This window comes from Coenobita brevimanus, chromosome 71 (genome assembly GCF_032717465.1).
Source record: "Coenobita brevimanus isolate Jiangsu-jjx chromosome 71, ASM3271746v2, whole genome shotgun sequence".
In the NCBI taxonomy this organism is placed as follows: Eukaryota; Metazoa; Arthropoda; class Malacostraca; order Decapoda; family Coenobitidae; genus Coenobita; species Coenobita brevimanus.
Genome location: NC_137024.1, coordinates 9,276,595 through 9,295,760, shown reverse-complemented (window position 1 = coordinate 9,295,760; position 19,166 = coordinate 9,276,595).

Here is a 19,166-nt window from a genome sequence, read left to right as displayed (position 1 = left end):
ACGTTGATATAGCAGGAGAGAGAATGCGTCTGGTGCACTAGAGTGTTGGCATCACATATTAAATTAATGGCAGAATCAAGTACTGAGATGGTAATTTTAATATAAATTAGAATCCCGGTATCACTGAAAGGCTGGAATTAAGTTGTGCTGAAATAATCTGAGTACCCCTCTGTAAGTATTATACATGCCATAAAATACTCTTGCTTTGCCAGTACACAGTGCTGTAAAAGATTCCACAGTCTCAGCAGATTCTATAAGGAAACAGTGCTCAAGTAGGCGGTACAGTTTAAGCATAATTATTCCATTTGTAGGTAATCACACAGATTACGAAGCTTACTGACAACCAAGTTATCTCCCTCTTCATGTAATTCCTTAGTACAAGCTGCCACATAAGAGCAATAGTTCTGTTTCTCTCAGTTGTTGGTCATCAGTCAGTATTCTTCCTCTGTGTCAACCATCAGACATCAGTCGACAGAGCTGCATGTTTATTTGGACATCGGCCACTGAACACCGCCACCACTGGATATCAGCCACCATCCCAAAACTCTCCAGGTCCCGCAAAAGCATCCATCTCATTGCCTTATGGGATACTAGTCTCACCAGAGATTCTCATCATTGTTTCAGACATAGTTTCTTCATCATATATCCCTTCTCATCATCACAAGTCCCTCTCATAGCCACACATCTTCTTTCATCGTCACATATCCTACTTTCGTCGCATGTCCCCTCTCATCGTCATAAGGCCTTTTTTGTGACATGTCCTTTCGTGTCACATGTCTCCCTCTCATCATCACATGTCTCCTTTCATCGTCACATGTCCCCTCTCATCGTCACATGTCTTCTCTCGTCGTAACACTCCTCTTCTTTCGTCACACGTCCTTCTCATAATCGGACAGTGGTCAAGGTCATAGGGTAAGATCAGCTTTAGCATTCTTGATCTGATTTGAACCTAATATGGTGGATGAGTTTGGGGTCAGGTAATGATGAAGTAATTCGATATTTAGTGCAATCGGCCAAAGGTCATGGACACAGGGAAGCGTTAGAAATACGACCTTAAGTCACCCCCACACAATCATAGTGCACCCATCATGTCCGAACACGCTGCTCATCAATTTCGAAACATAGTAACGAATAATGCTATAAACAGTAGATCAGAAGCAGGGAAGGTGCTTTTGTTAATCACGTCTACTCGATTATTTTCCATCATCTTTTTATAACCTTACTCCACAATCACAGTTGCCCAATGATTGTATGGACGGGCTTTTATACCGACTGTACGGCTCGGTGTTACACTTTCTTTGTTCCACTTAATTCATTATTAGGCTAAGGTTAGGTGATAATACTGTTTCTTATCATTCATCACAGATTCTCTGTACGTAAACGTTAGTACCGTAAATATCTTCGTCTTGCAGAGAAGAATCTATTTATTTTTTTCGGCAGGAAGAATAAAATACTCGTACGTCAGTCGTCTGCATGCTGAAGGGGCTAATGGAGCAGTGTGCCAGCACTGAGCCATTGGCCATAATATGGAGGCCGGGACAAAATTCCAGTTCATCTACCATGGCAACAAAACTTTGGCCGTTTGCACAACCCACAGTAAGGCACAGGAACGACTATCGTTAATGGAACACGAATTTGATCGCATCATGCGTAATCCACACCCAAAAAATGCTGACGTCGACCTCAGTTGTTTTGACTGAAAAATAAAGGGGACTCATATGGGTCGGGAAGCTCAACTGGGGCGAGAATATCAGAACGGAAATTAATTATGGTACATGAGAGGTCGCTTTCCGATGCGCTAGTTGAACCCCGGTTCAGTTATTAGGTATTAGTCTAGGTCATGCAGAAATAGCCAGAATTTAATTAGATGCCCTAAACACCAATGGGAAAGAGTGTTTTTCAAGCGAGTTCATGATACGGCCTCTTAGCGCACCCCGGCCAGAATTAGTCTCAGTGTCAACCTGAAGTCATAATTGAGAATTCTGGGGAAGAAATGGAGCCGTGATGTCGTGGGAGGAGGGAAGATGAAAGGAGGTGGAGAGGAGAGAGAGAGAGAGAGAGAGAGAGAGAGAGAGAGAGAGAGAGAGGAAAATTAATAACTGGAATGTGAAATACTTGGAATAGGATAAATGGAAAGAATTGAGCCAAAGGAAGGGATGATGAGCAGCAGAGGTGCGTGGCGAGATTGGAGATCTGAAAAGAGAGCAGCGTTGAGACTGAGAATGTGGATATTAATAAATGTGTGTGTGGGGGGAGGGGAGGGAAGAGGGGTATAGAATGAACTGTTCGTGTTGACACTAATTAGGTTCTGGTGTAGGAGTGTAAGTTCACATCTCTCTTCCTCAACCCCACACACTCCTTCACCTCTCACTTTCTCGATTCTCAATCCCTCTCTTATCTTTCTCTTATCCCTTTCTCATTTCCTCATCCTGCTTCGCCCCTCACTCGGGTCTCTCTCTCTCTCTCTCTCTCTCTCTCTCTCTCTCTCTCTCTCTCTCTCTCTCTCTCTCTCTTAGTCATCTCTTCCACACGCCTGATTCCCTCTTCCTATCTCCTCTTAAGCCTCTGGTCCTCACATCCCCTCCCCCTTCGTACTTCTCATTACTTAGGAAATCTTTGTCTTGTCACTCTCCGTCCATCGTCTCTTATCTCGTATCCCTTTTCTCTCTTCCTTTCCTGTAACTATCTTCTTTCATCCATCATTCCCTCACTCACTCCTCCCTCTCTTCCTCACATACCGTATTTCTCGTCTTCTCTCTCATATTTCTGTTACTTCTCATTCCCTTATTTTCCTTCATGTATTTCCCTTACATGCTTTTCTCTCATTTTCTTTCCTCCTCACCTCTTATCTCTTTCAAATCTTTCATCTCTCCATCACTTTTCTCATCCTTGGCCTTCATCTCTTCCCAACCTCACATACTCTCCCATACTTCCATCTCTCTGCCACCTTGTTTCCTACTCTTTTCCTCACTCCTGTAACTTAGGTCATTAGCTTAGGTAATTTGTTTTCCCCAGAAGATTATCTTGTTTAGGCCGTTACTTCCTCTGTTATCGGAATCTCTCTCTCTCTCTCTCTCTCTCTCTCTCTCTCTCTCTAACTAACTAAAGCTGCAAAATATAAGAGACAGCAGTAGCCTTTTTTTTTTTTTTTTTTTAATGCGAGGAAGAAGGAACCAAAGGCCACGAGCCCGCAAATTGTTCCTTCCAAAAGAAAAACAAAATACAAGAGAAAGCCAAATTCAAGATCCGATCATTTCGAGATGAATGGACACACTGCGTTTGAAAGACTGGAGATCATAGGAAGCAGGAAACACAGACAGAGGGAGACAATTCCATAGTTGACCTGTTGCATAAATGAAGGACTGGGAGTAATGGTTAGCTCTTGCATTAGAGAGTTGGACAGAAAAGGGATGAGAGTTTGCTGCTAGACGGGTGATATGCGCCCGTCATAGAGGTGGAGGAATGCAAGCAGATAGTTCAGAGAAGCAGTGACCATTGAAGTGGCGATAGAAAAGAGATGAAGATGCAACAGTGTGGCGAAGAGGCAGAGGTTGTAGGGAGTCAGTAAGAGGAGGAGAGTTAATGAGACGAAAAGCCTTTGACTCCACCCTATTGGGAAGAGCTGTATGTGGAGAACCTCCCCACACATGAGAGTTGTACTCAACACAGGGGCGGATAAAACCCGTGTATGGAGTCAACAATTGTGCAGGGGTAAAGAAGGAACGGAGTCGGCTTAGCACATCTAATCTCTTAGAAGCATATTTTACAAGAGATGCAATATAATCTTTCCAAGATAAGTCACGCGTAAACGAAACCCCAAGCATGTTCAAGGATGATGCGGGATAAAGCTGAATAGTATTAAACTTTAGTGGGTATACCTGTGGAAGATTTTGTCGGGTTGATAGGTGTAAGAACTGAGTCTTTGATGAACTAAAAACAACCAGATTATTTTTACCCCGGTCAGAGATACGAGCCAAGTCAGACATTAGGTGTGTCATAGCCTCATCCCTTGTTTGTTGAAGCAGCTGCTGAGATGGGCGTTGCGGGAACCGAATGGAAAGGTGAAGGGTGGAGTCATCAGCGTATGAGTGGATAGGGTTAGATGTACAGCTTAAGTCATTGATGAATAAAAGGAAGAGAGTTGGTGATAGGACAGAGCCCTGAGGAACACCACTGTTGATAGCTCTAGGAGAAGAACGATGGCCGTCTACAACAGCGGCTATAGAACGACCAGAAAGGAAGCTAGAGATGAAGGCACAGATAGAAGGATAGAAACTGTAAGATGGTAGCTTGGAAATTAAAGATTTATGCCACTCTCGATCGAAAGTCTTTGAGATGTCAAGTGGAATGGCAAAGCTTTCGCCAAAGTCCCGAAACGAGGATGACCAGGAGTCTGAAAGGTAGGTGAGAAGATCGCCAGTGGAGCGTCCCTGACGGAACCCATACTGACAATCAGAAAGAAGGTTGTGATAGGAAAGATGCTTTAAAATTTTTCTATTAAGAATTGACTCGATAACTTTTCATATACAGGATGTTAAAGCCGTTGGACGATAGTTAGAGGGTTGGGAATGGTCACCCTTCTTTGGGACTGGCTGAATGAGAGCAGACCTCCAGCAAGAAGGAAAGGGACAAGTAGAAAGACAAAGGGGAAAGAGTTTGCCTAGGCAAGGTGTAAGCACAGAATCACAGTTCTTGAGAACAACAGGAGGGACTCCATCAGGCCCATATCCTCATTAGTACTGAGGCCTGTGATGGCAGAAAATACATAAGCTGAAGAAATTTTAATGTCAGCCATGAGGAAGTAGGGGGGGAAGTTTGCTGCAGGAACAGCACCGGAATCGTCTAAGGTGGAATTGGAGGAGAAAGTCTGAGCGATGAGATCTGCTTTATCAGTAGAAGAAATAGCTACAGAGCCATCAGAGTAGAAAAGAGGAGGGAAGGATGATGAGGTGAAGTCGTTGGAAAGGTTTTTGGCAAGGTGCCAGAAGGAACGGGAAGAATTCGAGTCGGAGAGTTGAGAGCATTTAGTACGGATGAAATTATTTTTAGCAGAGCTAAGAACAGACTTAGCACGATTCCAGGCAGAAACGTATAAAAGATGTGATTCAGGGGTGGGTTGGCTCTGGTACCTTTTATAGGCCCTCTCCTTGTTGCGGATGGCATTAGAACGAGCATGATTAAACCAAGGTTTTCTTGCATTAGTCAAAGGATATGAGGAAGGAATGTAAGCTTCCATGCCCAAGAGAATAACCTTCGTAATGCGCAATTCACACTCAGTTGGCTCCCGGCCATGGAGGCAATAATCACTCCATGGAAAATCAAAGAAGTGCTGCCTGAGGGCCTCCCAATCCGCAGCTCCAAAGTGCCACAGACGACGTTTCTTTGGAGGGTCCAGAGGCTGTACCGGAGCGATAGGGAAGAGAAGGGAAATGAGCAGAGAGAGAGAGAGAGAGGGAGAGAGAGAGAGAGAGAAGATCGAAGAAATTAGACGAATGCTGAGTGGAACTAAAGAAGAAGAGCGAGATACAAAAAAATAATAATAATAATAATGGAATCGAGGCAAGTTCAAAGCAAGAGAAAGGAAATCAGGAGGAAGAGAATGGATGGAGAAGGAAAAATGGACGAAAGAGAAAAGCGAGACCGCGAAAAGGTAAGTTTGGCGAGGGAAAAGGAGTGAGAGAGAGAGAGAGAGAGGGGGGGGGGATTTACTAGTATTATTCCTTCCCAAGAACTGGAGGCTAACTCGGGCGCCTATGACTCTCAGCTGGGAAAAAAATCTCTGGCGTTTGCTAGAATAGAATACAGGAGTGTTTGTGACCATGAAAGGGTTAATGGTGACTGTATTAGCCTCCTTAAGCTTTAAATCATTCTCAATAACATAAAATCGTCTGTCTTTAGCTATAATAAAATGTTTGTTACTTACTACCGTGAGAGGATTCAGTAGGAGGAAGGTGCCTGGTGATAATTCTGCTTCCCTTTCCCTGTTTTCATCTCCCTTTCCTTATGTTAGCTTACGTTTACTTAATTTAATATCATTTCTGTTTTATTATAATAATATCTCTTTTCATATTCTCATCATTTTTATAAGCTTATCTCCCAGTTATTATTCACCTATGCAGCTTCTTAATCTCATCTCTTATTCTCTTTTTCCTTTCTTTCTTCTCATCTCCGGTTTCTTAATCTCATTCCCCCCCCCTTTATTTTAATCTCCGTTTTTTAAATTATTTTTGTTCTTTTTATTTTTTCTAATCTTCCTTACCTTTCTAATCTCATTTTCTCAGCCCTGACCACTACCATACTCCTTTTTCTACCATAGACTCCGTTATTCTCCGTTATTATCCTTACAAACCCCACCAACTCATATTCCTCTCTAAAATAGGCTGCTTCTACTGTCATTCCCCCAGCCTTGAAACCTCCACCATCCGCTATCCGTGTGCAAGTCCCTCTCTCTAATCCTTATCCTTTAGCCTAGTGACTCATTTATCCCCCGTCACTTCCGCCTCTCCCCTTTCTGTGTAAAGAATAAGCATCGCAATACTCGTCAAAACAGTGGCGAGTAAACCTGAAACAAATAAATTTTGCCTATACCTTAAATGATGGTGAATGGTTTAATACTCGGCTTTGTTCTTGTTATCTTGTTGATGGCGATTATTCTGAGCGGGCTTGACATGTGATAGGAGAGGAGCAGGAGGATAAATAATAGTATTTCCATTAGCTTTGGTCTGGATCAGCTAGGCTACAATCGCATACCATCCTTTGTCACATGAACACAACGTACCGGCAGTACTATACCACCACTCGACTAGTGTTTCACATTTTTTTCAGATAGCTCACGGTTTGAGAACGGAAAGAAATCCATGTACCCATTTTAGTTGTTTCGATGAATGTAATGAGAATTGGCTGAATTAGTCATATCGGGACTGCAGTCTTACGTCGTAGGTACTAATTATTAACATCATTGTAAATTACAGAACTTATAGTTATGTTGACAGTCGACAGCCTTTTCTTCTCACATAATCACTTACCATGGATGAACTTGGCACTCAGTAATCTTAAGTCGAAAAGACTCAGGTTCACAAATCTCATTTCTCAGTGTACAGTAAACACTACTTCACAACAGGAATTATCGGTGGTGATGGTCATACTGATATCACCATACCTACCAAGTTAGAATCAGTTCATGAAGTCCTTTATTTTGAGCTTTGCCATTTCATTTTAGATGTTCAACACTTCACAGTCTGCCGTAGACCCCAGAAAATATTGGTGTTAACCCCATATGGTCGATGGGCATCCAGATTTGGAACCACCGCACCAGACGAGGTACTGAGTAACCTGTACTGGAGAAGAAGGTGCTCTATTTCTGTCAGTAATAAGTATTACCATTTTTATGCAGCAGATAAAATTTTTTCCAACATTTAATTCTATGGATAAGGGCAGTTGGTACTTAAGAGGTCAAAATTCTACGTTTAATGTTGGCAAAGTTTCAGATGCACTCAGATCGAGAGCATGATGCCACAGTACTTGTTTCCTTTATTTTTACCTTGACTCTATATTTTGTGTACGGAGATTTGCAACAGACGCTTTGAAATATTCTACTTCTTCTGCGATTTCAGTAACCGTATATTATATTCTTAAGTTAATCTTTTCAGTGATGTACTTTGCCATCAGCCTTAATTTTCAGCTGCTCATAAATGCCAGACACAATGAAACTTATTATAAAATATCAATCATATCTAATGCCATCGAGCACTGGGGTCATGATGTGTGCCTGTACGTGACCAAAATGGCTCCTTGGTAATTAAAGTCTGGTAAATGACATAAACTATTCCATGTCGGTGGCAAGTTTTGAAAACTGGCATTTAATTAATTATACAAAGGAAGATGCTGTTGCCTAAATAAATAAATACGCCTTGCCTTCCACCCTAACATGAATCCTATGTCAGCAATAACCAGGGACCATTTTGGCGCACCATGGTCCCTTCATACGTATAGATCCGTGTTTTATTAGCGAAAGTTTTTAATAATGAACTGGTTAGTGGATTTTTGTGTCTGAAAGGCGGCACCTGACCTTCAATAGCAGTTTTTATCCCATAAAATTAAGGAAGCTGGTATGTTAATGTTTTCCGGGATATCCAGCATATAATGTTACTGGTATTGTATTCCATCCATCCATCATCCAGTCCAGTGTTGCCCCATGAGAAGCGTAGGAGCCCGGGGTTAGGCAAATTGGCCCTGACATTTAAGATGAGAGTGACGGTATTGTATTACTGCCTAGTATTTTATTCACTGCCAGCATAGCTGGTAGAAAATGTTTCAAGTCACCATAGAGTGTCTTTCTGTCTGCCTGCCAGTCGGTCTGTCTGGGTGTATATCCGTCTACCTTTTCCAGCCTCAACTCCTGACTGTCTTTCATGGAAACTTCACTTTTGTGGGATGGTAACTGTTATTTCCATCGAGATTAATGAAAAACATTCGTAAGTAGGACAACTTTGCAAAGTAACAACATTTCTCTCTGGGTAACAGTGGAAATTTATTACTCAGTAAAGGACTCCTCCTCACTAAAGTTTGTCGACATTGTTTGCTCCAACTCACATACCTACATCAAGTTCGAATATGAAGGCTGTGGATCAGAGATCACAGTCTCCATAATAACAAAGAACTCACTCCCAAGCAGGCGGTTTCCCCGTATCGATCTATTAGTCATCAATTCCTCCTAAATTACTAGACTGAGTATATATCAATGAATCCTAACATGCAGATGTACCGAAGTTGGTTAGTGTGAAAGTCAGTAATCGATTTATGACGTTTGCCTTTTGTTGTCCGTTTGTCAGGCTGTCATGAACCTCCTTCTAAGCAACTGGATGACACGTAAACTTGACCAGTGAGAGTGTTCTTTGTAAATTAAAAACCACCACCAAACCACCGTATGTGCCTCCGGTGCTCCCTTACAACCCCATCATAAATGACCTACGAAGAATTTAGTAATTAGCCAAATTGCTGTTATGTTTATATTAAGTTTCTACTCGCCTTTTAGTGTCCTGGTAATAGATTTTCTTGATATTGCCAAATGGTTTCCGATACTGTATGACATTTGAATATTTTGAAAGCTGAAGTTTTCCTCTAAGGTTAACGTGTGTGTGTGTGTGTGTGTGTGTGTGTGTGTGTGTGTGTGTTTATTTAGTGTTCATCTGTCATAAGAACTACCTGTCAACGGTATAATTACAAGAGTTTAATATTTATTTTTCGTATATATATATATAGTATGAGAGCAACGGTAACTTTTTTTGTCATTAATAATTCTTTTTCATTTTCTTTTCAGGTATGTTCGTTCTTTTCGTGCCGCCGTACCAAAGGTGTACCGTAAGTACAAAACACACCAAATGTAAACTGATTGAAAGGCTTCCAAGTTTGCGTTGAAGAAATTGTGCAGGAATAATCATCATCTTTACCCTTCTGTTCCATGGACTGGGAAGGATCCATCAGTTTCAAGGGGAAAGCGCAAATTTAGAAATATCTGAAGTGTCCCAGCCAAATGGATTACGCTTCTATTAATTTATCGTTCAGTCCATCGATATTCTTGGCTTCCCAGACTAACTTAATGATACACACAAAAATGTGCTTTGTAATGCCTCTGGAATGGAAACCAGTTTGTTCTGTTCCGAGTTATAAAGAGGAATGTAACTAGTCATGGGCATCTTCATACAGAGGGGAATAGGAACAAGAGAGGAGGAAGGAAGGATGAGACGAAAGGAACGAGAAGAGAGGATGTTAAGAGGACGCGATAGAGAAAGCCAAGGAAGGGGAGAGGTGTGGAGTAGAAAGGAAGGCGAGGGGGATGGAAGGGATGAGGGAATAAGGTGAAGGGACTTGTCAGACTCCACACGGTGAGTTATGGCTGACATGGGTGTGAATGGAAGTGGCGGATATAGAGAATGGAAGGAAAGAGAATGAAGGGGAGATGAGGACTAGAGAACGAGAGACAGGTGGAGGAAAAATTGTGTGAAAAAAGAAACAAAGAGCGGAAGCGAAGAAGAGGCTATGAAAGGGAATGAAAGCGAAAAAGAATAGAGTAATAAGTGAAAATTTTGCAGGTGACAGGAGGGACGACGGAATGGAGGATGGGAAGGAAAGAAAGGCGATGGAAGTGTGATATCAAGCAGGAGAATAAGAGCACAAAGAGATGAGTGGACGGCAAGGGGAATGGAAGGAAGGAGAGAGAGGGATGGATGGATGAGAGGTGGGTGAAAGGAAGGCCAGAAACGGAAGGTAGAATAGAGAGAGAGAGAGGCGGGGGGCGGGGGAGAGGTGCAGAGGCAGGGTTGATGTAATGTTGGAATGGAAAAAATATTGATGGTTGACCACATGATAAACGTGACGCTTTTTGTATTTTGTTTTTATCACCGCCAGTTGGCATTGCTAAGCACAGAGATGTAATTCATCGTTGACGTTAAAAACGGTACTTGTAGGTCGTACTTAAAAGTAATTTCTTTAGGATGAGGGATACATACGAGACAAATAAAACTGTGGTAGTTGTAAAAATCAGTTATAAAATACTTCATTCTAATGAACAGGTTGAAAACACCTTAGTGCCTCTGTACCATACTTTTGATTAATCTTTTCAGCGTGATTAACGTTTCGTAGCATCGCCTGGAGGTAGAAAAAATAAGAAAAATAGTCCAAGTGAATAAGTTAAAAACAGTTAGTACTTGTATGTCGTAGTGTAATTCATCTGAGTGGGTTTTTTTCCCCAGGTATGGGTAATAAAGAAACTGCTGGCTTTTGTTGGTTTGGTTGTCCTTTGTCCTTGTTCACCACCAGCACACCAGGCGCCTGTATGTAAACACACCATTGCGGGTCGTGTTGTAGGGGAAGACTGGGGCCATCTTGATAATGCTTGCCTTAGTGACCCCCTCCCCTCCCGTTAAAGAACCATTGTTCTAGACAGTGAAAGGGGTCGTTCATCGTCTTAGGCCACATTTAAGTCCCTGGGTGTTGGCTGAGGTGATTGCATACTGTTAAATTCCTCGATAGGAAATTTGTGAGCTTGTGAGAAGTGCTTGCTGTAAAGGATATGGAAGGATGGCGGCCTCAGAACTGCGTGCCTTGTGTGTAGAGCACCATCCAGTCCAAGAACGCCAACCTGCATGGATGGGGAGGGGCAGATAAGGAGTGTGGGGAGGAGTGTCCTTTCTGCAATATTACGCAGAGTAATGATTACTGAAAATAGAATATTGATCTATCTATCTATCTATATACCTAGGCTGCTTCCCCCAAGGAAAGGGAGGTAGCCGAGACAGGACGACACACTCCCCATTTACTCATCCATTCAAACACATTCATTCGCATCTTAGCCCCAAAGGGGAGAACGGACAGATCCTCACCGCACCACACCGCACAAGGGTCAACTGCGCAATGCAATCAGTGACATCCGCAGCAGGGCCCAACAGCAGAACTGGTTTACCCCTGCCACATCATAACAGACCCAACCCCTTACCCGCACCTGACGTGACTAGCTGATTAGACCAAATGCGGGAGAATATCCCCTCAGGGCTGCATCATCACTTATTCATTCACAATTTCTCTCCACTCATTTCTGTCACGCACAGCCACTCTTCCTTGCTCAACAGACATCCCTCTCGCATCCAGCGCTCTCTTTACACTGTCCATCCATCCTATTTGTGTCTTCCTCTCAGCCTTACACCTTTCACATCAGATCTAGTTATCTTTTTCACCAATCGCTCATTATCCATTCTCTCCATATGCCCAAACCATCGCAACACCCTCTGCTCAACTCTACCAGCCATCTCCCGAACAACTCCAGTTCTCCTTCACACTTCATCATTTTGCACCCGATCCATACGCATCACTCCACACATACTCCTCAGACACCTCATCTCCATTACATTCAAAGTTTTCCTCTCTGCTACACCCATATTCCATGTTTCAGCCCCATATAACGCAGTCGGTACCACAACACCCTCATACAGCCTTCTCTTTACATCCATTCTAAGCGAACGACATTTAAACACTTTTTTCATTCCTCCCAGCACCTTTCCTACTTCATTTATTCTAAACTTCACTTCTGCATCTATTCTTCCATCCACAGCAACATGTGACCCTAGATATTTAAAACAATCTACCTCCTCAAGCAACTCACCATTCAAAACTATATTCATCCCCCTACCATCTATCAACCTCGTACACTTAATCACTTTACTCTTATTCTCATTTACTTTCAAATTCCTCCTTTCACACACCCTTCCAAACTCCTCTACCAACTGTCTCAATCTCTCCTCTGAATCAGTCACCAGTGCAGTATCATCTGCAAACAGCAGCTGCTTCAGATTCCACTCTCCACGTTCAACATTCACCAGACTCAGACCTCCATCTAAAACTCTTGCATTCACCTCCCTTACAACACCATCCATGTAAATATTAAACAACCAAGGTGACATCACACATCCCTGTCGCAGCCCCACTCTCACGGGAAACCAATCACTCACAGCATTTCCCACTCTTACACACGCTGTACTATTTACATAAAAACTTTTCACCCCTTTTAGTAACCTACCATCAAGTCCATACAATCTTAAAACAGTCCACAATGCCTCCCTATCAATTCTATCATACGCTTTCTCTAAATCCATAAATGTCCAAGACACATCCTTGCCTTTCGCCAAATACTTTTCACACACTTGTCTCACCGCAAACACCTGATCCATGCATCCCCTCCCTCTCCTAAAGCCACACTGCTCATCACCAATCACTCCCTCTGTACCCTCTCTAACTCTCATAATTAACACTCTACCATACACCTTACCTACAACACTCAACAGACTTATACCCCTAAAGCTTGTACATTCATACTTATCACCCTTGCCTTTATACAACGGGACCACACAAGCACTTGCCCAGTCAATTGGCACCATACCTTTCTCAAAGCACACATTCAACAATCTTACTAACCAGTCAACAATAGTCACTCCACCACCCTTCAGGCATTCCACAGCACACCCATCCATACCTGCAGCTTTCCCTGTTTTCATCTCCTTTACTGCCTTCTCCACTTCCTTCTTCGTGATCAAAGAATCATTCAACTCTCCCAACACATTTATTCCTTGCACCCTTCCATCCGCCACAATCTCAACCACCCTTTCCTCCTCTACATTTAACAGTCTTTCAAAATACTCTGTCCATCTCTTCCTTACTGCATCCATCTCAGTTAACATCCTTCCATCCTCTGCTTTTACTCGTTCTTCCTTCCCAGACTCTCCCTTTCGCACCCTTTTCACCTCCTTCCAAAAAATTTTCTTATTCTATTGTAGTGGATTTCTTCCATAAATGTTATCATAGAAATATTGCAGTGAAAGGAGGAATTTGGTAATAAATTTAGATTTGATTGCTAACATGTATTAAGTGGTACTTTTACTAGGAATCACTCCCCTGCATTTTTAAAGTGCTGGATCCGGCCCTGGGCAACAAAGGCACATGAGGGAGTATCACTGCTGACCTCCCCACCCACATCTTTATTACCCCCCCTCCCCCATTTGTCTATCATATATTCTTGACTCACGAGAGAGAGAGAGAGAGAGAGAGAGAGAGAGAGAGAGAGTCATTAAACAAAAATAAGAAGGAATTAAGAAGGCTAATATGGAAGGAAGCTGTGGAATCGTAAGGAAAAGTGTGGTAACCATCTTCTCCCTTTTATATTCTCTCCCCTTCGTAATTACACATTTTTATCTTCTCACACCTTCCCTAACACCATCATACCTATATACAATCTCCATCATATGTTTTTCTTCACACTGTCATACTTTCAGCTCATTTAAGTCTCGTTTTTTGCCTTTGTGCAGTTGTTCTTTCTTTCTTTTTTTGTCATATCTGATTAATTTTATCTTCTAATTACGAGAGAACTGTGTGTGTGTGTGTGTGTGTGTGTGTGTGTGTGTGTGTGTGTGTGTGTGTGTGTGTTTTGACGTATATGTATGTGTGTATGTGTGTGTGTGTGTGTGTGTGTGTGTGTGTGTGTGTGTGTGTGTGTGTGTGTGTGTGTGTGTGTTTACGTATATGTATGTTTGCATGTGTGTGTGTCAGTGTGTGTAGTGATGGTGTGTTTGTGTGTGCAGTGATTGTGTGTGTGTGTGTGTGTGTGTGTGTGTGTTTATGTGTGTGTGTGTGTGTGTGTGTGTGTGTGTGTGTGTGTGTGTGTGTGTGTGTGTGTGTGTGTGTGTGTGTTTATGTGTGTGTGTGTGTGTGTGTGTGTGTGTGTGTGTGTGTGTGTGTGTGTGTGTGTGTGTGTGTGTTTGTGTGTGTGTGTGTGTGTGTGTCTCTCTGTCTGTTTTTGTGTGTGTGTGTGTGTGTGTGTGTGTGTGTGTGTGTGTGTGTGTGTGTGTGTGTGTGTGTGTGTGTGTGGTGACGTGCGTGTGTGTGTATTGTTGGAACTTCTTAGCCACCATTTATATATATATAACTCTTTAGTCTTGTAATATTTAAGTCTTGAGTTTTGGTTAAAGTTATTTTGGTAATCGAAGAGCAGGAGGAGTTAAAGATGAAGACAGGGAGTTGATCTTGATTCATTATCTTCAGAGAAAGTCTAAGTTGAGCAGCGTATGTATTACAAGGGACTTAATATACGGTACTAACAAAGTCTAGCTGGACCCCTCTTCTTATTTGATTTCTCCACTACCTGCCGGTTCTATGGCCAGCCTCTTTCTGAGCTCTGATTCCTACATTCTCGTTTAGCAGGGGTCGTGTCACGTGTGCTATACTGTCGTGGAAACTTACAGAACACTGTATGTATGTGTGTATGTACAGCTTCTGGTTCAGGACCAGCATTCCTTCACTTTAAGAGTTGCAAGCTAATTTCCTTTTGCTTGATTCTCGCTGATACACTACCCATCTCACACCCTGGCTTGGTGCTTCTATCTATCTATCTATCTATCTATCCATCATACTATCTGTTATGATTTGTATTTATAAAATGGAGTCCTGACGTGTGTGTGTGTGTGTGTGTGTGTGTGTGTGTGTGTGTGTGTGTGTGTGTGTGTGTTTGTGGCTGTGTGTGTGTGTGTGTGTGTGTGTGTGTGTGTGTGTGTGTGTGTGTGTGTGTATGTGTGTGTGTGTGGGTGGGTGGTTGGGTGGGTGTGTGTGTAGGTGTCCGAGAGGGGTAGTAGACAGGACGTGTTGACAGTAGTTTCGTTCTGGTGCGTGAATTTAATTGGTATTTCTCATTTTATGTGGTAGTTGGGGGCGCTCACCATCCACTCACTCGATGTAGTGCTGCTCTCAGGTGTCTACCCTTTCATATCCTCCATCCTTCTTTCCTTTCATCCTTTTCTGTTTTTCTTACCTTCATTCTTTCCTCTTCCTTCTGCCTGTGGGTAACTCTACACTGAGTGACAAGCCAAATGGCTTCCTGTACACCAGAAAGCTATTTACTACGCTGGTTGGTAACCATATTGCCAAATTTTGGCGCCTGGTGGTAAAGTGGATAATTACGGCGCTCCAATCGGATTAAACCTGTGTTGGTATCTGTCGAAGGGATGGTTAGGGTTTATTGCTCACGTAATGCCACTCAGCGATGAGTGAGGCTGGTCAATCTCATTTCTAATGTCAGGACCAACTTGCCTATCCCCGGGCTTCTACGCATCTCGTGGGACAACATTGGATTGGATGATGGATGGATGGATGGATGAATATACTATACCATCATAGGAGTATAAGGATGGAGGAAGGAGAGGCGAGATGGTGATAATACAAGAAACACGTCGTTCTTCTCTAATGTCTTGCTGGTAATTTCAACGCCGGACCAAGAACGAATCCATCTACTGCACTAAAAGCAAATGCTAAAGTTGAAACAAAAGGCCAGGAATGAGTCAAAACTCGGGAACCGGTGGCCCGATTGGCCCGAAAATTTTATTCTTCAAATTAGAGCATTTTACTCTTAAAAAAATTTGTGTTACATGCGCCGTTTTTGCTGTGTTACGGTAACAAACCATCAAATATTCAGAAATCAGATAATTAAAATATAGATTACTTTCTGCTAGTACGCATGTATTAGTCGTTTAATTATGCAAAAAAACAAAAAATCCACATTCATATCACTGTCTGGTCTATAGGCACTGACTTCCGCCCACATCTCATTTTCATCCTAGCTCACATCAACCAGTTCTGGCCAGTTAGCAGTCTTGAATAACACATTACGTCAGTGATCTGTGATGTAACCCCATTACTTTAATCTTATCTTTTCATTCACTTGATATGTCTTTTCATTATCATCCCTAACGTCATCTTTTACTCTCTCTTCAGTTTGTTACATTTACAAGCCAATATATCTGGTTCTCTGTCATTAAACATCTTACCTGTCTTGCAGTCTGAGTTGCCTATCAGTATCGTAGTATAGAAACATCAATGTGCATCCATTTTCCTTTCATCAAACGTCTATCCCACACTTCTTGGCATCATAATAACTACATTCAAACACGTTAAAACACGCAAGTCAGAACCTACCAGATATTCTCTTCCGATTCGTTCTTCCGCCTTCATTATTTTTGGAAACCTCGCAGTACTGAAGAGAAAAGTTATCGAGCCTTCACTCCCACCACTTTAATAATATTACATAGTAAAGCACTTTTATCAGATAGAAGACTTCTGCACTTTTTTTTTTCTTACTGTAGCTAACAATTCAGACAAATTTCTAAGCAAACCGTTGACAGATCCACAAAGCGATCACTGTCCTATTGCAACTAAGGTTTTATTTTGCATGATAAGGAAATTTGAGTGCAATTAATTTCCTTCCTGCAGGAACAATTACTAGGCACGTGGAAAGGGGGGGGGGGATATCGTAAGTTAGTTTTCCAGTCTCAGCTCCTACCTTTCCTGCCGGCACAGCATATCGGAGTCAAAGTTATTCAGAAGGTGGGAGCGATCAAACGGTGGCATCAGATAACGGCAGCACCTTCACTTCGTCCAGCAGTGGGGGTGATGGGGGCACAGTGGTGGGTGAGGGTGATGAGAGAGGATACAATGGTGGGTGATGGAGGGGATTAGGGTGGGGTGTAAGGCTGAGGGTGGGACTGTGGTGAATATGAGGGTGGGCATGGGGTTATGCGGGTGATAGTGTAGGTTTGGCTGTAAGGATGAGGTTGTGAGTGACTTCAGGGTTTTCACATTAATTCTAGGTACATGCTGACATTTGCAATATATTTGTTTTTACATTCAGTATTGGAGAAAGGAATATTTCTGTAGCTGCATCTTTATATTCTCTGTAACAAAAATGTACTCTCTGAGAGGCCGCCGAAGGTGGCCTCCGCTCGATATCGTCATTTCCTATCCTCAGAAATGAGTCATAGCTCGGAATCCGGTTGCCCAATTGGACTGGAAATTGTTTTATTCTTCAAGTTAGAGCATTGTAACGGCACCTTGCCCTAACAAAAATTTGCGCTACATGCGCCGTTTTTGCTGTATTACAGTAACAAACCAAGAAACAGTCAGAAATCGAATCATTATAATACAGATAATACTGTACTATACCAGTCGGTGGATCGCTGACCATCCACTCTCTCGATGCTGTGCGGCTTTGGGTGTCTGCCCTTTTCTTTCTCTTTTTTTTTTAATTATTCTTCCTCATCTGCCTTTCTTTCCATCTTTCTTTCCTCTTCCTTCTGCCTATGGTTGACTCTACACTTAGTGAAAAGCCAAATGGTTTCCTGTACACAAGGGAACCATTTACTATGCTGGCTGGTAACCATATAATCAGATTATGGCGCCTTGTGGTTTAGTGGGTAATAAAGACGCTCCAATCGAATTGAGCCTGTGTAGGTGTCTATCATAGGGATGGTTAGGGTTTATTGCTCACGTAATGCCACTCAGGGATGAGTGAGGCTGGTCACTCTCATCTTAAATTTCAGGACGAACTTGCTTATCCCCGGGCTTCTACGCATCTCATGGGACAACATTGGATTGAATGATGGATGGATGGATAGATGGATGAATATACTATACCATCATAGTTGTATAAGGAGGGAGGAAGGAGAGGTGAGATAGTGATAATACTAGAAACACGTCGTTCTTCTCTAATGTCTTGCTGGTAATTTCAACGCTGGACCAAGAACGAATCCATCCACTGCACTAAAATCAAATGCTAAAGTTGAAACAAAAGGCCAAGAATGAGTCAAAACTCGGGAACCGGTGGCCCGATTGGCCCGAAAATTTTATTCTTCAAATTAGAGCATTTTACTCTTAAAAAAATTTGTGTTACATGCGCCGTTTTTGCTGTGTTACGGTAACAAACCAACAAACCATCAAATATTCAGAAATCGGATAATTAAAATATAGATTACTTTCTGCTAGTACGCATATAATAGTCGTTTAATTATGCAAAAAAACAAAAAATCCATATTCATATCACTGTCTGGTCTATAGGCACTGACTTCTGCCCACATCTCATTTTCATCCTAGCTCACATCAACCAGTACTGGCCAGTTAGCAGTCTTGAATAACACATTACGTCAGTGATCTGTGATGTAACCCCATTACTTTAATTTTATCTTTTCATTCACTTGATATGTCTTTTCATTATCATCCCTAACGTCATCTTTTACTCTCCCTTCAGTTTGTTACATTTACAAGCCAATATATCTGGTTCTCTGTCATTAAACATCTTACTTGTCTTGCAATCTGAGTTGCCTATCAGTATCGTAGTATAGAAACATCAATGTGCATCCATTTTCCTTTCATCAAACGTCTATCCCACACATCTTGGCATCATAATAACTACATCCAAACACGTTAAAACACGCAAGTCAGAACCTACCAGATATTCTCTTCCGATTCGTTCTTCCGCCTTCATTATTTTTGGAAACCTCGCAGTACTGAAGAGAAAAGTTCTCGAGCCTTCACTCCCACCACTTTAATAATATTACATAGTAAAGCACTTTTATCAGATAGAAGACTTCTGCACTTTTTTTTTTCTTACTGTAGCTAACAATTCAGACAAATTTCTAAGCAAACCGTTGACAGATCCACAAAGCGATCACTGTCCTATCGCAACTAAGGTTTTATTTTGCATGATAAGGAAATTTGAGTGCAATTAATTTCCTTCCTGCAGAACAATTACTAGGCACGTGGAAAGGGGGGGGGGGATATCGTAAGTTAGTTTTCCAGTC